Raw genomic sequence first — 23,521 nt, 5'->3', positions numbered from 1 at the left:
AAAAGTGTGAAACGCGTCACTGATATTAAATAATTTCGCAATCAATACTGTTTTTATTCTCAAATGATTCGAAATTATTTTTGTCGTATCCTGCTACAATGGAAAGGAATAATTTTTTGAGTGAAATTTGTTCAACGAAGTGGTCAGAAAAGAAGAGCAAGCTTGGGTTAGGGAAGTGGATGGCGGGAAGTCAGCCATGCTGTTCTCAAACGAACCATCCTGACAATCACGCAAAGTAATCTAGGCAAATCACAGGAATCTGGAAGGTTGGACACGTATTTTCATGTCAGTCCTCCCAAAGGAAAACTCCGGTGTATAATCCACTGAAAAACCACACTCGAACAATGATCATAGATATGGCGTAAGTGTGTCAGCTCGAATGACCTTAATACTGAAAACCGTTTCACTTTAAACGCAAGTCATTTTAGTTGAGAACGCAACAGTTCGGCTTACTTATACATCACCTTCCTGCAACCTTCATCTCGTAGCTAGGTCGAACACAGCCAGCGCATGGTACAAAGAAGCGATAAAACTGCTGCCTCCGTATCAAGGACGAATGTGCGATCAAAGTACAATGTTCAAAACGCCAGCCAAAATTTGCTCAAGGCTAGAGAGCAGTATGCGAAACACAGTAAACATGGACCACGATCTCGGTCAGTGATCACCACTACTTGAGACGGTGCTCTGAAAACGGCTGCAGATGAATACTTCATTTTGGAACACAATGGTTCACAACTAGTGCGAAGCAACGCATTGATCCATAAGTACTGTGAAAAAGCATAAAGAAACCTATCACGCATTTCAAATCGCATATTTTCTGGAAATACATAACCCGCCACAAAACTCTTGCCTATTTTGAAAATGTATTACCCTGTACTCTAACGGCCAGACAATCTTCATCTTATTAATCGTTCTTTAAAATTATTCTTTGGTTTTGAATCTTTCACGGAAATACTTTATTTTACATCTCAATCTTTATTGCATTAGTGCAAGAAACACCTCTCTTATTTTTGATACCGTATTCCCGCAAAAGAAAAATTCGGAGTAGGTATTAAAATCCATAGAGAATAAATAAAAACTTTGAGGTTCGCCGATGACATTGTAATTCTGTCAGAGACAGCAAAGAACTTGGAAGAGCAGTTGAACGGAATGGACAGTGTCTTGAAAGGAGGATATAAGATGAACATCAACAAAAGCAAAACGAGGATAATGGAATGTAGTCAAATTAAATCGGGTGATGCTGAGGGGATTAGATTAGGAAATGAGACACTTAAAGTAGTAAAGGAGTTTTGCTATTTAGGGAGTAAAATAACTAATGATGGTCGAAGTAGAGAGGATATAAAATGTAGACCGGCAATGGAAAGGAAATCGTTTCTGAAGAAGAGAAATTTGTTAACATTGAGTATAGATTTAAGTGTCAGGAAGTCGTTTCTGAAAGTATTTGCATGGAGTGTAGCCATGTATAGAAGTGAAACATGGACGATAAATAGTTTGGACAAGAAGAGAATAGAAGCTTTCGAAATGTGGTGCTACAGAAGAATGCTGAAGATAAGGTGGGTAGATCACGTAACTAATGAGGAGGTACTGAATAGGATTGGGGAGAAGAGAAGTTTGTGGCACAACTTGACCAGAAGAAGGGATCGGTTGGTAGGACATGTTTTGAGGCATCAAGGGATCACAAATTTAGCATTGGAGGGCAGTGTGGAGGGTAAAAATCGTAGAGGGAGACCAAGAGATCAATACACTAAGCAGATTCAGAAGGATGTAAGTTGCAGTAGGTACTGGTTTGATGAAGAAGCTTGCACAGGATAGAGTAGCATGGAGAGCTGCATCAAACCAGTCTCAGGACTGAAGACCACAACAACAACATTCCCGCCGTTCATCACTGTTCCACATCCAGTGCGAGTTCAGTCAGGAATATCCCGCCAACTGAATGCTTAAATGAATCGCACTTCCTGGTATCACTGTTCCTGTCAACGCTAACTTGGCTTTACGTGCTTAATCCAATAACGTATAATATCCTGATCGCGGGTGCGTCTTCCATTGATCTCACTTAACTCAGATATGATCCCTTAATCGGGCAGGTAGGTTAGAAAATTTAAAAAGGGAAATGGATAGGTTGAAGTTAGATATAGTGGGAATTAGTGAAGTTCGGTGGCAGGAGGAACAAGACTTCTGGTCAGGTGACTACAGGGTTATAAACACAAAATCAAATAGGGGTAATGCAGGAGTAGGTTTAATAATGAATAGGAAAATAGGAATGCGGGTAAGCTACTACAAACAGCATAGTGAACGCATTATTGTGGCCAAGATAGATACGAAGCCCACACCTACTACAGTAGTACAAGTTTATATGCCAACTAGCTCTGCAGATGACGAAGAAATTGAAGAAATGTATGATGAAATAAAAGAAATTATTCAGATTGTGAAGGGAGACGAAAATTTAATAGTCATGGGTGACTGGAATTCGAGTGTAGGAAAAGGGAGAGAAGGAAACATAGTAGGTAAATATGGATTGGGGGACAGAAATGAAAGAGGAAGCCGCCTGGTAGAATTTTGCACACAGCACAACATAATCATAACTAACACTTGGTTTAAGAATCATGAAAGAAGGTTGTATACATGGAAGAACCCTGGAGATACTAAAAGGTATCAGATAGATTATATAATGGTAAGACAGAGATTTAGGAACCAGGTTTTAAATTGTAAGACATTTCCAGGGGCAGATGTGGACTCTGACCACAATCTATTGGTTATGACCTGTAGATTAAAACTGAAGAAACTGCAAAAAGGTGGGAATTTAAGGAGATGGGACCTGTATAAACTGAAAGAACCAGAGGTTGTACAGAGATTCAGGGAGAGCATAAGGGAGCAATTGACACGAATGGGGGAAATAAATACAGTAGAAGAAGAATGGGTAGCTTTGAGGGATGAAGTAGTGAAAGCAGCAGAGGATCAAGTAGGTAAAAAGACGAGGACTAGTAGAAATCCTTGGGTAACAGAAGAAATATTGAATTTAATTGATGAAAGGAGAAAATATAAAAATGCAGTAAGTGAAACAGGCAAAAAGGAATACAAACGTCTCAAAAATGAGATCGACAGGAAGTGCAAAATGGCTAAGCAGGGATGGCTAGAAGACAAATGTAAGGATGTAGAGGCCTATCTCACTAGGGGTAAGATAGATATCGCCTACAGGAAAATTAAAGAGACCTTTGGAGATAAGAGAACGACTTGTATGAATATCAAGAGCTCAGATGGAAACCCAGTTATAAGCAAAGAAGGGAAAGCAGAAAGGTGGAAGGAGTATATAGAGGGTCTATACAAGGGCGATGTACTTGAGGACAATATTATGGAAATGGAAGAGGATGTAGATGAAGATGAAATGGGAGATATGATACTGCGTGAAGAGTTTGACAGAGCACTGAAAGACCTGAGTCGAAACAAGGCCCCCGGAGTAGACAATATTCCATTAGAACTACTGACGGCCGTGGGAGAGCCAGTCCTGACAAAGCTCTACCATCTGGTGAGCAAGATGTATGAAACAGGCGAAATACTCTCAGACTTCAAGAAGAATATAATAATTCCAATCCCAAAGAAAGCAGGTGTTGACAGATGTGAAAGTTACCGAACTATCAGCTTAATAAGTCACAGCTGCAAAATACTAACACGAATTCTTTACAGACGAATGGAAAAACTAGTAGAAGCCAACCTCGGGGAAGATCAGTTTGGATTCCGTAGAAACACTGGAACACGTGAGGCAATACTGACCTTACGACTTATCTTAGAAGAAAGATTAAGGAAAGGCAAACCTACGTTTCTAGCATTTGTAGACTTAGAGAAAGCTTTTGACAATGTTGACTGGAATACTCTCTTTCAAATTCTAAAGGTGGCAGGGGTAAAATACAGGGAGCGAAAGGCTAGTTACAATTTGTACAGAAACCAGATGGCAGTTATAAGAGTCGAGGGACATGAAAGGGAAGCAGTGGTTGGGAAGGGAGTAAGACAGGGTTGTAGCCTCTCCCCGATGTTATTCAATCTGTATATTGAGCAAGCAGTAAAGGAAACAAAAGAAAAATTCGGGGTAGGTATTAAAATTCATGAAGAAGAAATAAAAATTTTGAGGTTCGCCGATGACATTGTAATTCTGTCAGAGACAGCAAAGGACTTGGAAGAGCAGTTGAATGGAATGGACAGTGTCTTGAAAGGAGGATATAAGATGAACATCAACAAAAGCAAAACAAAGATAATGGAATGTAGTCTAATTAAGTCGGGTGATGCTGAGGGAATTAGATTAGGAAATGAGGCACTTAAAGTAGTAAAGGAGTTTTGCTATTTGGGGAGCAAAATAACTGATGATGGTCGAAGTAGAGAGGATATAAAATGTAGGCTGGCAATGGCAAGGAAAGCGTTTCTCAAGAAGAGAAATTTGTTAACATCCAGTATTGATTTAAGTGTCAGGAAGTCATTTCTGAAAGTATTCGTATGGAGTGTAGCCATGTATGGAAGTGAAACATGGACGATAAATAGTTTGGACAAGAAGAGAATAGAAGCTTTCGAAATGTGGTGCTACAGAAGAATGCTAAAGATTAGATGGGTAGATCACATAACTAATGAGGAAGTATTGAATAGGATTGGGGAGAAGAGAAGTTTGTGGCACAACTTGACCAGAAGAAGGGATCGGTTGGTAGGACATGTTCTGAGGCATCAAGGGATCACCAATTTAGTATTGGAGGGCAGCGTGGAGGGTAAAAATCGTAGAGGGAGACCAAGAGATGAATACACTAAGCAGATTCAGAAGGATGTAGGTTGCATTAGGTACTGGGAGATGAAAAAGCTTGCACAGGATAGAGTAGCATGGAGAGCTGCATCAAACCAGTCTCAGGACTGAAGATCACAACAACAACAACAACAACTCAGATATTCATCCATTCGGCAATTTGGTTATAGTATTCACATACCATATTTCCGTAAAAATGATTTTTCTCTGAGCAGGGGTCGCTTTCACATAAATTCACTTACGTCCATCCGTATGGATTGATACCATATGACTATTCCAACCGGACAGCTACCAGTCAAGGGTGGCGCAGTGACGTGGCGCACTCGGCAGGTTCTAGACTCAAAACGGCGCTCAGACCTCGCTTTTACAGGGATGCGATAACAAATAAAACCTGCACGGCAAAGAAAATAAGATTTCTCTCTCTCTCTCTCTCTCTCTCTCTCTCTCTCTCTCTCTCTCTCACACACACACACACACACACACACACACACACACATGCGCGAGCATGTAACACACTAATAAAAGTTTAAACCTACGTTGATGTACCTCGACTTACCCTTATTAAAGTGTTCTTGCACTTCTTTAAGGCGTTCGGCTTATGTCAGGAACGATACATTTATTTCCTAATACACTACTGGCCATTAAAATTGCTACACCACGAAGATGACGTGCTACGGACGCGAAATTTAACCGACAGGAAGAAGATGCTGCGATATACAAATGGTTAGTTTTTCAGACCATTCATACAAGGATGGCGCCGGTGGCGACACCTACAACGTGCTGATATGACGAAATTTTCCAACCGATTTCTCCTACACAAACACCAGTTGATCGGCTTTGCCTGATGAAACGTTGTTGTGACGCCTCCTGTAAGGAGGAAAAATGCGTACCATGACGTTTCCGACTTTGATAAAGGTCGGATTGTAGCTTATCGCGATTGCGGTTTATCGTATCGCGACATTGCTGCTCTCGTTGGTCGAGATCCAAAGACTGTTAGCAGAATATGGAATCAGTGGGTTGAGGAGGGTAATACGGAACGCCGTGTTGGATCCCAACGGCCTCATATCACTAGCAGTCGAGATGACAGGCATCTTATCCGCATGGCTGTAACGGTCCGTGCAGCCACGTCTTGATCCCTGACTCAACAGATGGGGACGTTTGCAAGACAACAAGTATCTGCATGAACAGTTCGAAGACGTTTGCAGCAGCATGGACTATCAGCTTGGAGACCATGGCTGCGGTTACCCTTGACGCTGCATCACTGACAGGAGCGCCTGCGATGGTGCACTCAACGACGAACCTGGGTGCACGAATGGCAAAACGTCATTTTTTCGGATGAATTCAGGTTCTGTTCACAGCATCATGATGGTCGCATCCGTGTTTAGCGACATCGCGGTGAACGTACATTGGAAGCGTGTATTTGCCATCGCCATTCTGGCGTATCACCCGGCTTGATAGTATGGGGTGCCATTGGTTACACGTGTCGGTCACCTCTTGTTCGCATTGACGGCACTTTGAACAGTGGACGTTACATTTCAGATGTGTTACGATCCGTGGCTCTACCCTTCTTTCGATCCCTGCGAAACCCTACATTTCAGCAGGATAGTGCACGACCGCATGTTGCATGTCCTGTACGGGCCTTTCCGGATACAGAAAATGTTCGACTGCTGCCCTGGCCAGCACAATCTCCAGATCTCTCCCCAATTGAAAACGTCTGGTCAATGGTGGCCGAGTAACTGGCTCGTCACAATACGCCAGTCACTACTCTTGATGAACAGTTTTATCGTGTTGAAGCTGCATGGGCAGCTGTACCTGTACACGCCATCCAAGCTCTGTTTGACTCAAAGCCCAGGCGTATCAAGGCCGTTATTACGGCCGGAGGTGGTTGTTCTGGGTACTGATTTCTCAGGATCTACGCACCCAAATTGCGTGAAAATGTAATCATATATCAGTTCCAGTATAATATATTTATCTAATGAATACCCGTGTATTATCTGCATTTCTTCTTGGTGTAAAATGGCCAGTAGTGTACAATTTTAGGTGCTGTCTATGGAAGACTACTAGTGTTCAAGGAGCTCTGTGAATATCCCCAAGCTGAAGATAGTAATTCAGCAGACTAGAGCATCGTAGGTAGTGTGTTCCTCGATTGTGTGAACCACTGTGAATTTACATACCTTAGCGATGTGCTAAAGCTTGCTCCTCTGTAATATACTAATGCCGCTGACTACAGCGAACTTCAGCATCGACTACTCATTATAAGGTGCGATAAAAAGTTTTAGTTCCAACGCCTTACAGTCCGGAATCGGTGTGCCAATCAGGCAAAATCGCGTTGAGCTTCGAGAGAATCATCCCATCGAAGCACCAGGCTGAAGACACCCGCTTGGTAAAACACCGTCTCCTGTTGCGTGAAGCAATCCGTAACTGTCTGCAGCACATCCTCGTCCGACAGAAATCGTCGACCCTCCAGCACCTTTTTAAGGGACGCAGGGCGTGATAACCGCATGAGGAGAGATCACGATTATAAAGCGGGTCCTCGAGTGTCTCCCACTTCAGTTGGCGTAACTTCGGCTTTACGAAATTTGCGATATGCGGTCATGCGTTATCACGAAGCAGCAGCATCCATTGTCATAGTTTCATTCCACAACAGTGATTTTCGACAGACATGCTGCCCAGCACACATTCTTAATCCTCCTTTTGTCCTTCGGCACCAAAAAAAAGTATAACAGCACGTAGGTCCTGTTTGGACGCATTTGGTAATAACGTCGGCAACTTCAAGTTTTGCATTTACCGCACTCACTTTGGAAAGACATGAATTTTACACAAATCTGTTGCCTGTATGTCCGTGTTCATATACCCGCACCGGAGTCGCGTTACGTAACGTATCCGTGCGGCAACGCCGTCAAATGGAAACTTTTTGATTGCCTCCTATAGCTACCGAAAACATTCTCAGAGCAGGTCTTTCATAGTTTGCATCCGTAGACTGGCTTTGTCATAAAGAACAGATCACGCAATTGAGACTTGATTCGGACTTGGATGTCGGTATGAAAGATTGCCTGTTCAGGACTAATGAAAAGGCAACATGTGACAAGGCTTTTGATAGTGTTCCTCACAAGCGGCAGCCAATAAAAATGAGTGCCTATAGATTATCATCTTAATTGTGCGACTAGATTCGCGATTTCCTATCGGAATGTCCAGAGTCCTTAGTGATTATTAGGAAGCAACATGCTTAAGAGAAAAAAAGGTATGTGGGATCCTCCAAAGAAATGTTATAGGCCCTCTGCTGTTCCTAATCTATGTAAACGATGTAAGAAATAATCTGAGCCACCCTCTTCTGTTTGCACATGATGCTTTCGTTTACCATCTAGTAATGTCGTTAGAAGATCAAAACGAGTTACAAAAGTGTGAGGTCTTCTACATGAGTGCTAAAAAGAACTTCCATTAAACTTCTGTTACACAAAAAAATCACAAAAATTAAAAGTTGTCCATTAAAATAAATACTTACTGAAACATTTATGAACAACTTAAATTGCTCGAATCATCTAGAAAATGTTGCGCGTAAGTTGAATCAGAGACTGCGTTTTACTGGCAGAACACTTACAAGATGCAAGACATGTGTTAAAGCGACTGCCTACATTATGCTTGCCTCTTCTCTTCTGGGATACCACTCTGCGATGTAGAATCCTTCACAGGTAAGACTGACGGAGGGCACTGACGAATTTCAAAGAAGGGCAGATCGTTTTTGTAAAATCGCAAAACAGACTAGAGATTGTAACGGATATGACAAGCGAGTTTACGCGGCAATCAAAAAACTAATTTCACGTTCTGGAGAGATTATTCTAGAAATTTTGTAAGATGTACGGATCTTAGGGACCTTAGATGAACTTGATCCATAACGACAGTATGATACAGTATGAGATCCTTAGAAAATAATAATTATATTATATCAACATAAATAATCTCATGTATCGAAAACTAATAAAACAATATCTACCAGTATATGGACAGGGCATGAATTAACAAGTCAAACTCAAACGCATTTTCGAGACGAACCAAGCAAGTGGTTAACGACATCGGAAAACTCCACTTATCAGTAGAACGGCGAGCTTCAGTGAATAAAGGGATAAGGCTAGAACAGTTCATTACTCCTTTTAATGTAAATACAGATGGGACCACGGGTAAGTGGCTGGACAGCTTTAACAGGGCTAGGCTGTGACCCAGCAAGAAAAAAAATTCACCTCTAACGAGACGGTGATCGGCTGAAGCCATACTAGGCGACGCAGACGCGACATGGTAGGGGGATCCCATTTTATAAAAGCATTTTGAGAACTAAAATTTCTAGATATCTCTCTTGTCTCGTGGTGGACCACACAAATGTGAGGAAAATTAACGAGGGCATTGAGAGTTTTGCTTTCTGCAAAGTGTGGACAATATGCTTCACGTATCATAGTGATAGACAGCAAAGAGGTAGTTAATTATTCCTATGGGAATTTTTGCAGGCAAAGATATTTTGCATGTTGCTCCAACCCTTAGAAAGTGTGCAATAGCCATTATTTCGACTAGGGAAAAATTAGCATTCTTCAGAATGCAGGAAAGTTGAGACTGAGTGAAATCAGTCAAATCCAGAGTAGGGAATTAGCATTTCAGATTCAGCACAGAGACAATGCTGTTGCAGATGCCGCTTGGTAAAGTACCATTCGGCATTAGGCCACAGTAAATGTTGAGTCGAGATTTTGCTCACTCCAACTTGCATACGCTTTGACCATTGAATGTCAAAAGCTAGGAACCTAACCTACCCTCACATTGAGTACATTAGAGTTTTTTCATTGGTTTAAAAAGTAGATTTATTCTTCACCAATTTAGTGCACTGACCAGCTATGACATTGTAGATGTAAATCCTCTGATAAAAAATTTTTCATACGTCGAGATAATGATTTTAGTAATTGTCAATCCAATATGTCCAAGAGTTAAATATTTATGTTATTGAGTGTTGAAAGTAATTGAACATGATTGTTGTTTTTCACTTAATCCCTGAAAGCACAGTTGATAAATTATATGTAGAATAAAAAATGGAATAGCTGTTTTGTCTTTCTAGGTTCGGAAAATTCGCGAACGCTTAGTGGAACGCTCAGAAATGACAGAAAATAATCGATTGAGATAAAGAGAAGTCGTGGAAGGTCTTGATAGGATCGAGTTGGACACGCCACAGATAAATCAGCGTGAACAACACGAGACAGATCACATAGAAAAACCGAATGAGACCGAAAATGCAACACATGATGTTCAATATGGTCCAAAGAATGGACATGAGAACGGCGTTGCTAGTGAATCAGACGCTGAGTCTGTAGAAGTGATTTGCAGCACATTGAACAAAACGCAATCATATTGAATCAATTAGGCTTGCAATTGTATGAAAGAACGAGTGTTAGTGCTCCTACACTATGTTCGGAAGTGAAGGAAACCGTTCACGAAACACGAGATAGGGAACGTTTGCCTAAGATGGCAACTGGCGAAAATATTGTAGATGAAAACGCCAAAATATATGGATTGTTGCTGTTTTTATTACAACAATCTCAGGAAACATAAAAGCGTATAGGAGGGCGCATAACAGAAGGGCAAAAAGAATTAGAGGGGCGCATAACACATCAAACAACAAAGCTTCAAGAATCAGAAATGCGAGTAGAATGGTGCATAACACTTGGGCTGAAAAAAGCTAACAAGGAAATAATAAAAGAAAACGCGTGATAATATTCAAGGCCAATTAGATCAAATACGAACTGAAGCTAAGGAAGCGCAAATCACGCTTCAAATGCTCGTTACAGGGCACAAACAATTCAGAAAAGATATTGGCACTGTCCAAACAGACATGATTACGTTGCGTGAAGTTACACAACAGTGTCAAAAAGGTTAAACAACAGGTCGAGCGAAGCTTTTGCCATCAAAACGACGACGAAAGCGAAACATGTTATGTTATGTTCTGAGACGACGTTTCACAAAAGAACGCAAAAGTAGCATTAAATAAATTCGACGCTCGTATTCTAAAAATATAAGAGAAAAAAGGACATCAATTTCTACAGCTGAGATCGGAAGTCTTACGTTCGACAGAAAGTCGAGGTGACGTAGAAAGCGTCAGTGAGGAGTCGCAGACGACGACAGAATCCACTTTAGCGTCGGTAGACACTACTGTGAAGACTGCAAAATCAACAGTTGCCGATAATACGACAGAAAGGGTACCCGAAATTAAGTGTGACGTAAGACGGAAAGGCACATGTGGATGCCAGTCCGAAATCGCAAACGGTGAACGGGAAATTAGTCCAAACCAGCGTACGCCAGAACATCACAGTAACCGTTGGGAACAGCGTGGATTGTGACCACTTGTTCAAGAAAGAATAACAGGTCAATCGGGAATACAAGAGTGTCGTTTGCAGCAAGGTTCAGTACGGCAAACACAAAGCGTGACATTCGCTGACCAAACCATAGAGACGCGTTACGCAACGCCAAAACCTGTAGGACGAATATCGACGGGTTACAGTACGGCCTCTAACGAGCCAGAATTGCTTGCACGTCAAGATACAGGGCCGATAGCGGGCGTTATGTACGCATATTGCGCAATGAGATCTGCAGGTGATTCTACTGCACAAATGACACAGAATGAACCAAGTTACACACGTTTGTGTAGATTTGATGCAAATCTAGGACTGAATTCCAGTCTTCAAAACCCAGAAGGTACATTACAGAGAGAAGCGAGAGGTTTTGATAAAACCACTTTCTTACAGTGCGGAAATGCTAGCGCTGTAAGAAAGATGCAAGTATTCTACACCCCCACACATTTATTGACCAATTTAAAGTAGGAATACCGACACACTAGCCATTAAAACGTAAGTTAGATTTCATTTGCGCATGTATAGAGGGAAGTGTTGCTGATACTATGCAGGCTGGCCGGAGTGGCCGAGCGGTTCTAGGCGCTTCAGTCTGGAACCGCGCGACCGCTACGGTCGTAGGTTCGAATCCTGCCTCGGGCATGGATGTGTGTGATGTCCTTAGGTTAGTTAGGTTTAAGTTGTTCTAAGTTCTAGGGGACTGATGACCTCAGATGTTAAGTCCCATAGTGCTCAGAGCCATTTTTTGAAACTATGCAGAAAATAGCAGTAACTTGCTATTCGTATGATTCGTTTAGAGCTACCTTTATAGAAAGATATTGGTCACCTGAGAATAAAATATGGATTATTACAAAATGTCTCACTCGAAAATTCGAGTGAGAAAACAGCAGTCAAATTCTTTGAGAATATTCCTAAAGGAAACCCCTACTCAGATAACCCATATAGGGACCGACAATTGATTCAAATATGCAAAACGAAACTTCCAATGAAGTATCAACAAGGCTTGATAGGACGTGGGGGCGATAATGTAGAAACTTTCAAAAGTGTTTTGAGAGAAGTAGAATTCATGTATGAAAACGACGCTCAACGACGTCGCGATTCAGGACGGAATAATTTTGAAAGAACACGTAATAGTAAAGAGAATAATAATAATGGTAGGAATGGTAGACCGGATTGGGATTGAATTCTGGACGAAATAGGAATCATTACAGAAATGGGAGTAGTGGAAACACTAGACCTCAGCGTAATGGATATGGTTTTAATAGTGGTTGGAAGAGGCGGAATATAGACTAAAGTAGGAATGGAAACTGGAGAATTCTGGATAACCGACAGACTGATATTAATCAGCGATCTGTAGGTCCATGGAGAGAAAGCAGATGGGGAGGTGGTGGGAGAACGCAGCCACAGGCCAATTCTTCGGGTAATTACTGGAGAAACGAACCACAGATGAAGGTTGAATTACGACCACCAAATCCTGGGAAGCATGAGGATTGACTGACGTTAGGTATTGCAGAAGTTCAAGCAGATAATACACTTTCTGCAGAAACGGATGACAAGGCGACCACAGCAGTAAATAGGTGTGACGTACAAGAGTCGGAATTGGGAAGAGAAACGACAGAAAGATCATCAAAGGTATCCTTACAGATACTACGAATAGGGAGGAAGCCACAACTGAAGTGTTGGGATGAGGTAGAGTGGACTGACACTGACAGTGAGAATGAACTCCCAGCATTACCTAGTAATGAACCATTTGATTATAACGAAGCATTAATTTATATGGTGCAGATGTTTGATTCTGCTCAGACAAATGATTTTCAGCAGGATAATATATATCCTACTGTAAGCTGTAATGCTACGATTGATAAAGACGATAGAATTAACTGACAAAATACGGCTAATACAGGCCATAGAAAAAAGAAAGAAGTACGGATAATTACACCTGATCAAAAGTTCGACATACTGCAAGATCTACTGAAATCCTTCCATAAAACCTTGAAAGAAAAGCAGAAAGAGTCCGAGGCTTTGTGGATAGCGGGAATCGTTCAAAATCGGGAACAACAAGTCGATAATGGAGGGAAAATATCCCGTCTGGATCGGAAAACGAACCAGATTATAAAGGATGTGAACAGTCTGATAAATCAGATTCAAAAATATACAATTCTGGCACATGCGAGGACATAGTATGGCAGTATTACCGAGACTACGTAATTATCACACCAGACACAGAAAACAGCGTCGTAATAAATGACGACATAGCTGAAAATTTGAGTCTGCAACTCTCAGTGGCAGATCTACAAATATGATAACGAGTTGAATGAGGATGCGAATACAAACACAAATAATGTAGAACCTGATGACTTCCGAGAATCTAAGTGTGAAGTACTGTCACACTTAAAGAATACTTTCCAGGCTCTAAAATCCAAATTAAACATGATTACGCAGATGTATCATGAGAAGACAAACTTAAAGGTAGTAGCAAGTTGAGAAACTGAGGATTGAAAATCTAGATTCGTTACTTTACAATCTGATCTAGAAGCAGCGAGACTAAAGTTGGACTATTTAAAAATGGAAATACTTCTCCCCAAACTCTCGATGAGGACCATCAAATGTTGATGGAAAATGTGGCAACTATGGATGCCCCTTAAACATCCAGTGGTGACGGAACAAACACACATCCATTGGTTAAATTACGAAGTGACTGAGGACATGTTAGTTGAGGAAGCCAAAGACGAGAGTATTTCAGAGATAAGTCCGATACCTCGTGTAACAGTCAAGGGATATTGTCGTTAACGCAATAGGAGATAGTGGGAGTGAGTTACCTGCGATGTTAGAGCCATTACTCAAGCGTGGCAATGGTGTCAATGGCTTATTTCAACAGAACAAAAATTCAGTGGTGTTAAAGATCAAACATATTTGCTGAAGAATGACATGCTGTTCTACAGATGCATTGGATAGGAATTCTTGCAGTGGTCACATGGCAATTAGCCATGAAAACAAAATTATAAATGGATCACTAATGTTACAGCAAAAGAATGTAGATTTGTTTCAGGTAGCAGCAGACCTCAAGAGGCAGACAGGACGAGTTACAAATATGTAAATATTCAATTATAGGTACAATAATAATAATCATTTAAATCATTAAAGTATGTCACAAAAAAATAAAAGAAAGCTAATTGCATGATGTACTAATTAACTAACCTACATATCATCAATCCATGCTCATTCAAGAAGTAAAGGAACTGTTATAAAATAAACTAACTTAAGGTATAAATGATAGTTTCCTGAAAGTAATGAAAAAACTATTTAAATATTCATTGTATTATTCATGTAAATATTCAATTTAAAATTCATTGTCAATTTAGAGAAAGAAACTTGTAAGTAGTAGCATTAATCAAAAAGTCACAGTAAACAGGTGAAACAGAGAACACAGGCAGTGCCACGTCACGACAGTCGTCTGGGGAAGGAAGACAAGCCGACAACAGAAGCAGAAGGTGGACGGGAGGCTACCGCCTGAGAGTGAGAGTTTATACAATTGCACAATATGGCACTGGCGACAAACCAGAGACCAAAATAAGGAATTTACTGACTCAAGCTTCACATTAGTGCAGAGAGTGAACCAGGTGTATTTTGAAGAATTTTGTCCCACGCCTCACCCCCAATAGTGTAAGGATGGGGAAAACCCAGAAACAGCAAGGGACAAAGAATGTACACCTGCAAGGAAAGCAAAGCGACCCCATTAGCTCAATACACAATAGAAGCGACTAACATTTGCAAACTCTCGGTACGAGCTCCGTAGTAAAACCGTCTGCAAAAATAAACTCGGAATATTTCTCTCAATAATACATGGAGAAGCTAATAACTGACCACAGAAATGTTGTTGTTGTGGTCTTCAGTCCTGAGACTGGTTTGATGCAGCTCTCCATGCTACTCTATCCTGTGCAAGCTTCTTCATCTCCCAGTACCTACTGCAACCTACATCCTTCTGAATCTGCTTAGTGTATTGATCTCTTGGTCTCCCTCTACGATTTTCACCCTCCACGCTACCCTCCAATGCTAAATTTGTGATCCCTTGATGCCTCAAAATATGTCCTACCAACCGATCCCTTCTTCTAGTCAAGTTGTGCCACAAACTTCTCTTCTCCCCAATCCTATTCAATACGTCCTCATTAGTTACGTGATCTACCCACCTTATCTTCAGCATTCTTTTGTAGCACCACATTTCAAAAGCTTCTATTCTCTTCTTGTCCGTACTAGTTATCGTGCATGTTTCACTTCCATACACGGCTACACTCCATACAAATACTTTCAGAAACGACTTCCTGACACTTAAATATATACTCAATGTTAACAAATTTCTCTTCTTCAGAAACGATTTCCTTGCCATTGCCAGTCTAAATTTTACATCCTCTCTACTACGACCATCATCAGTCATTTTACTCCCTAAATAGCAAAACTCCTTTACTACTTTAAGTGTCTCATTTCCTAATCTAATTCCCTCAGCATCACCCGATTTAATTTGACTACATTCCATTATCCTCGTTTTGTTTTGTTGATGTTCATCTTATATCCTCCTTTCAATACACTGTCCATTCCGTTCAACTGCTCTTCCAAGTCCTTTGCTGTCTCTGACATAATTACAATGTCATCGGCGTACCTCAAAGTTTTTACTTCTTCTCCATGAATTTTAAAACTTACTCCGAATTTTTCTTTTGTTTCCTTTACTGCTTGCTCAATATACAGATTGAATAACATCGGGGAGAGGCTAAAACCCTGTCTCACTCCCTTCCCAACCACTGCTTCCCTTTCATGCCCCTCGACTCTTATAATTGCCATCTGGTCTCTGTACAAATTGTAAATAGCCTTTCACTCCCTGTATTTTACCCCTGCCACCTTTAGAATGTGAAAGAGAGTATTCCAGTCAACATTGTCAAAAGCTTTCTCTAAGTCTACAAATGCTAGAAACGTAGGTTTGCCTTTCCTTAATCTTTCTTCTAAGATAAGTTGTAAGGTTAGTATTGCCTCACGTGTTCCAACATTTCTACGGAATCCAAACTGATTTTCCCCGAGGTCTGCTTCTACCAGTTTTTCCATTCGTCTGTAAAGAATTCGCGTTAGTATTTTGCAGCTGTGACTTATTAAACTGATAGTTCGGTAATTTTCACATCTGTCAACACCTGCTTTCTTTGGGATTGGAATTATTATATTCTTCTTGAAGTCTGAGGGTATTTCACCTGTCTCATACATCTTGCTCACCAGATGGTAGAGTTTTGTCAGGACTGGCTCTCCCAAGGCCGTCAGTAGTTCTAATGGAATGTTGTCTAATCCCGGGGCCTTGTTTCGACTCAGGTCTTTCAGTGCTCTGTCAAACTCTTCAGTATCGTATCTCCCATTCCATCTTCATCTACATCCTCTTCCATTTCCATAATATTGTCCTCAAGTACATCGCCCTTGTATAAACCCTCTATATACTCCTTCCACCTTTCTGCCTTCCCTTCTTTGCTTAGAACTGGGTTGCCATCTGAGCTCTTGAAATTCGTACAAGCGGTTCTCTTCTCTCCAAAGTCTCTTTAATTTTCCTGTAGGCAGTATCTATCTTACCCCTAGTGAGACAAGCCTCTACATCCTTACATTTGTCCTCTAGCCATCCCTGCTTAGACATTTTGCACTTCCTGTCGATCTCATTTTTGAGACGTTTGTATTCCTTTTTGCCTGCTTCATTTACTGCATTTTTACATTTTCTCCTTTCATCAGTTAAATTCAATATTTCTTCTGTTACCCAAGGATTTCTATTAGCCCTCGTCTTTTTACCTACTTGATCGTCTGCTGCCTTCACTACTTCATCCCTCAGAGCTACCCATTCTTCTTCTACTGTATTTCTTTCCCCCATTCCTGTCAATTGTTCCCTTATGCTCTCCCTGAAACTCTCTACAACCTCTCGTTCTTTGAGTTGATCCAGGTCCCATCTCCTTAAATTCCCACCTTTTTGCAGTTTCTTCAGTTTCAATCTGCAGTTCATAACCAAGAGATTGTGGTCAGAATCCATATCTGCCCCTAGAAATGTCTTACAATTTAAAACCTGGTTCCTAAATCTCTGTCTTACCATTATATAATCTATCTGATACCTTTTAGTATCTCCAGGATTCTTGCAGGTATACAACCTTCTTTTATGATTCTTGAACCAAGTGTTAGCTATGATTAAGTTATGCTCTGTGCAAAATTCTACAAGGCGGCTTCCTCTTTCATTTCTTCCCCCCAATCCATATTCACCTACTATGTTTCCTTCTCTCCCTTTTCCTACCACAGAAGTATTATTTCCAAAATTATCTATTCAGACTTGACCATATCTCATAACAATGTTACTGGTAATCATTCTGAATAATGTTCACTGAATAACATATCGTATCCCTATGCCCGAGAAGTTGCAAGTTCCAAGAAAGAAGACATGAAGAGAAGAAAGGACCTCAAGATGTGGGCAGAAGACAGCAAGATTCCTTACCTTAAAACAGTATGAGATTTGGCAGAATCAACAGAAAGCAATATTCAACAAAACCATGGCAGTTATTTCATTCTAACTATGAAACCAACCCAACCAACCTGAGTGGCAACGACGCCAATAAAGGACTATGCCACCTATGTTGTCACATCGTGACATTGCCTTGGATGAGCAGATACTCCAACATGGAATTTACCATGTAATAGCATTCGTCATCGAACATTGAGAACTGTAAATGTCGATAATTTTCATCAACAACACGCAGAGTCTATAACTGACTAGCAGCATCAACCACCACTGATCAACAGCAGCATGAGGAAGCAAACCCAGCCCAAAGTTTAAAGTGTTAAGTGCATAAAGAAAGAAAGTGATGCATTTGACAAATTCATTGAAATATTATAAAGAGTTCAAAAGATAATCACATCAGCAAGGAGTGGAGATGCATGTAAATATTCAGTCGAACCTGTACTGCTGGGAATTTATAAATTATGTGTTTCATTTGTATTCTATAATTCTATTTGTAAATTGTTAATGTATATTCATAAATGTACCATGATTTATACTTTGTATTTCATGTGTAAATTTGTAAATGTTTATGCAATGTAAAGATATGCTAATAAGAATTTGCATATTGTAGATATTTTGGAAACATGTGATTTTAATGGTAAATAATGCGAATGAATGTAAAGTTTGTGTTAGGCAAAAATATTAACTGTTTTTAATATGATGACAATTCAATATTTATGCAGTATTTACATGTTGAGAATAGAGATCAGCGGAACAAACACTTCCTTAACTTCACTGAACTTTCACAATCATCAATATCATGAATGTTTGAGAATTGTGGAATGCCTGAAGTTATTGTAAAGAAAAGTCTAAAGGGTGGATAAACCATTTTAATAGAACTTAACCACAAGTACTAGAGAAAAATGTTGTAAGAATAGTCAAATAACTGCTATAAAGGACTGTAAAGTCACAAAATAATAATCTAAATAGAAAATGCTGTGTAAAGCTATACATTTCAAATCAACGTAGAATGTTAAAATGACATCATCTAGCATAAGGTAGACACATAGCTGGACAATGATTAAAATTAATTGAATATGTAATTTTGCACTACAATGAGCAGTGCCTCAACCATTGATCACAGCAGCATGAAAAAAATTTGGAAGGGACGGCGTGTGTAAGGCATTCGGATCTTATGGACTTTACATGAGTTTTATCAATAATATCAGTATGATACAGTATGAGATCCTCAGTAAATAATAATTATATTATATCAATGAAACGCAATTGCAGTAATCTCATATACCGAAACTAACAAATCAGTATCTACCAATATATGGATAGTGGCATGAATAAATAAGTTAAAGTGAAACGCATTTTCGAGACGAAGCAAGCAGGTGGTTAATGGCATCGGAAAACCCCACATAACAAGAGAACAGCGAGCTTCAGCGCAGAAAGGGATAAGGCCAGAACAATAGATTATTCCTTTTAATGTAAATACTGCCGGGACCAAGGGTAAGTGGCTGGACAGCTTTAACAGGGCTAGGCTGCGACCCGGCAAGAAAAAGTTCACCTCTAACAAGGCAGCGATTGACTGAAGCTATACTGGGCGATGCAGACGTGACACACGGGGGAGGGGGGTAGATCCTCATTATATAAAAGCATTTTGAGAACTCAGATTTCTAGAAATCTCTCTCATCTAGCGGTGGACGACACAAGTGTGTGGAAAATTAGCAAGGGCATTGAGATCTTTGCTTTCTGCAAAGTGTGGGCAATAGGCTTCACGTATCATGGTGACAGATAGCAAAGAGGTAGTTAATTACTCCTGCAGGAATTTTTGCTGGCAAAGGAATTGTGTACATCGCTCCAACCCTTAACGAGTGTGCAGTAGCAATGATTTCGACTAGGGAAAAATTAATGTTGTACGGAATGCAGGAAAGTTGATTGAGACTGAGTGAATTCAGTCAAGGCCAGAGTAGGGAATCAGCGTTTCAGATCCAGCAGATGCCACTTGGTAAAGTGCCATTGCACATTAGGCCACAGTTAATGTTGAGTCGGGATTTTGCTCACTCCAACTTGCGTACGATTTGACCATTGAATATCCAAATCTAGAATACTAACCTTCCCTCACGATGAGTACATGAGAATTTTTTCATTCATTGAAAAAGTAAATTTATTGTCCACCAATTCAGTGCATTGACCAGCTATGACATCATAGATGTAAATGAGCTAATGAAGATTTTCATCATCCTTTCTTCTGATAAAAGATTTTTCATATGTAGAGATAATGATTTTAATAATCGTTAATTCAATATATCCAAAAGTTAAATATTTTGTTATTGAGTGTTGAAAGTAACTGAACATGATTGTTGTGCATCACTTGACTCCTGAAAACACAGTTGATAAATTATATGTAGAATAAAAAAAGTGAATCGTTGTGTTGTCCTTCTAGAATAGACCTGAAACTTTCACTTTTACTAATTCATGTAGTCTAGTTAAGTGACAGCAGCATTTATAATGATTTTGTTACAATCTGCACATGATATTAGTTGCCTTACAGGGCCAGGTTCAAATTATTTAGAATGTCTGTCTAACACCCTGGGCTTGAGAAGACAGTTCAGATGTTTTGTCCATTTGGGTGCTAAGAGGTAAGATAAGTTTGCACACATTAGTAACACAATGTGCAGATATGAAGTGCAGACAATCTCACAATTTCTCATCCAAATGTGAGAACATTTTGTTGACTCCTAGCTATATCGTGATAAAGTAAAACAAAACAGAGATTGCACAGAAATATTTACGTGTTCACTCTTCCCACGAGTTATTAGACAATGGAACGTTAGAGAAATAATCTGGAAATGGTTTTATCAACCAACCTCCTGCAAAACAATTAGGTTTGACTAGATGGGTAATCATGAAGATGCCGATGTAGTTGTATATTTAGATGTAGAGAGTGTCGTACCGTCACATGATCAGTTGTTCGACTTGTGGACAGACTCATTTAGAGGCAGAAAATATATTGCATCGTCAAAGAGATGATATGTAAACTCTTTGTCAGTCACTCTCTTAATAATGATGACGCTGATTATAACAACCTTCGATATTAAAATGTAGTTACGAAACCTGAGAGAAACAGGGAGATAGGAAAAGTATTTAAATTCAAACAGAAGATCTTCGAGATACTTCGAGCTCGAAAATTAGGGCCACGGTCTACTACACTTAACAGACAGGTAACTCGCAGCACTCACTATGCCACAGAATATTTATTTAATAGCTACATGTATCTGCATATATACGATAGTTGGCCTGTTATTACAACGAAGCAATAACACACCCTGTGTGTAGTTAGTCGGTAATGAACAACCTAGGCGTCCCCAAACACTTGCGACGAGTCGCAGCAATCCCTCGCCAGAACTTGAGATCTGTCCTCAGAGGGGTGATCGCTTAGCAGGTCGCAACGGTCGGTTGCTGGTTACTCGGAGCTCCCAGACAGTCAAGAAACGCATACAATTTGTGGCAATATGTCTGCCTGCAGCTTAACGGCTCATGCATCGAAGCTGCTTACAAGAATAATATACGGAAGAATGGAAAAGAAAATTGAGAATGCGCTAGGTGACGACCAGTTTGGCTTTAGGAAAAGTAAAGGGACGAGAGAGACAATTCTGACGTTACGGCTAATAATGGAAGCAAGGCTAAAGAAAAATCAAGACACTTTCGTAGGATTTGTCGACCTGGAAAAAGCGTTCGACAATATAAAATGGTGCAAGCTGTTCGAGATTCTGTAAAAAGTAGGGGTAAGCTATAGGGAGAGACGGGTCATATACAATATGTACAACAACCAAGAGGGAATAATAAGAGTGGACGATCACGAACGAAGTGCTCGTATTAAGAAGGGTGTAAGACAAGGCTGTAGCCTTTCGCTCCTACTCTTCAATCTGTACATCGAGGAAGCAATGATGGAAATAAAAGAAAGGTTCAGGAGTGGAATTAAAATACAAGGTGAAAGGATATCAATGATACGATTCGCTGATGACATTGCTATCCTGAGTGAAAGTGAAGAAGAATTAAATGATCTGCTGAACGGAATGAACAGTCTAATGAGTACACAGTATGGTTTGAGAGTAAATCGAAGAAAGACGAAGATAATGAGAAGTAGTAGAAATGAGAACAGCGAGAAACTTAACATCAGGATTGATGGTCACGAAGTCAATGAAGTTAAGGAATTCTGCTACCTTGGCAGTAAAATAACCAATGACGGACGGAGCAAGGAGGACATCAAAAGCAGACTCGCTGTGGCAAAAAAGACATTTCTGGCCAAGAGAAGTCTACTAATATCATATACCGGCCTTAATTTGAGGAAGAAATTTCTGAGGATGTACGTCTGGAGTACAGCATTGTATGGTAGTGAAACATGGACTGTGGGAAAACCGGAACAGAAGAGAATCGAAGCATTTGAGATGTGGTGCTATAGACGAATCTTGAAAATTAGGTGGACTGATAAGGTAAGGAATGAGGAGGTTCTACGCAGAATCGGAGAGGAAAGGAATATGTGGAAAACCCTGATAAGGAGAAGGGACAGGATGATAGGGCATCTGCTAAGACATGAGGGAATGACTTCCATGGTACTAGAGGGAGCTGTAGAGGGCAAAAACTGTAGAGGAAGACAGAGATTGGAATACGTGAAGCAAATAATTGAGGACGTAGGTTGCAAGTGCTACTCTGAGATGAAGAGGTTAGCACAGGAAAGGAATTCGTGGCGGGCCGCATCGGACCAGTCAGTAGACCAAAAAAAAAAGAAATGGCTGCCTGACAGTGACGTATATGTCTAGATTTTAAAGGTGAATATGTGGTTTAGTTTCCAATCGTTTTGTTTTGTCCACGTGGAAGTTCATAGTATCAGTCTCAATAGACACCGAGGTGACAGAGGTCATCGGACAGCGATATGCACATACACAGATAGCGGAACTATCACTTACGCGAAGTATAAAAGGGCAGCGCGTCGACGGAGCTGTCATTTGTACTCATGTGAGTCATTTAAAAAGGTGCCAGACGTGATCATGGCCACACAACGGGAATTGACAGACTTTGAATGGTAGTTGTATATAGACGCATGGGATAATCCAAAATTATTAGGGAATTCAAGATTCCGAGATCCACAGCATCAAGAGCGTGCCAAAGATACCATATTTCAGGCATGATCTCTCACCACAGCAACTCAGTGGCCGACGGCTTTCACTTAACGATCGAGAACAGCGGAGTGTTCGTTGAGTGGTCAGCTCTAAGAGTGGTTATGTTCGGCTACTTGCAGACCATTTGCAGCCATTGATGGACTTCATGTTCCCAAAAAACGATGTCACGTTACCGGGCCACAGTTGTTCACGACTGGTTTGAAGAACATTTTGGACAAATGGAGTGAATGATTTGGCCACCCAGATCACCCGACATGAATCCTGTCGAACATTTAAGGGACACAATCGAGAGGTCAGCTCCTGCACAAAATCCTGCGTCGGTAACAGTTTCGCATTTACGAACTGTTACAGAGGTAGCACAGGACTTCCAAGGATTTGCAGAGTCCAAGCCACATTGTGCTGCTGCACTACGCCGGACAAAATGAGATCCGACACGATGCCACGAGGTATCCCTTGACTTTTGTCACCTCAGTGTACTTGGTTGCACCTGGTGATTTTCAGTTATTTATGAAAGACCTCGACGCATTATTGTAATTTTTACCTTTGAAAGGGCATGAGGTCATAATAAGTGAATATTAAAATGTAAATGCTTGGCACATACCCATTATACATCTACACATAAATAGATTGCCATTTCTAATAATTTAACTCTCCATCATTTACGAGAGATATGGAAGCC

The sequence above is a fragment of the Schistocerca serialis genome, chromosome 7 (genome assembly GCF_023864345.2).
Source record: "Schistocerca serialis cubense isolate TAMUIC-IGC-003099 chromosome 7, iqSchSeri2.2, whole genome shotgun sequence".
NCBI lineage: Eukaryota > Metazoa > Arthropoda > Insecta > Orthoptera > Acrididae > Schistocerca > Schistocerca serialis.
This window is presented reverse-complemented; position numbering follows the sequence as displayed.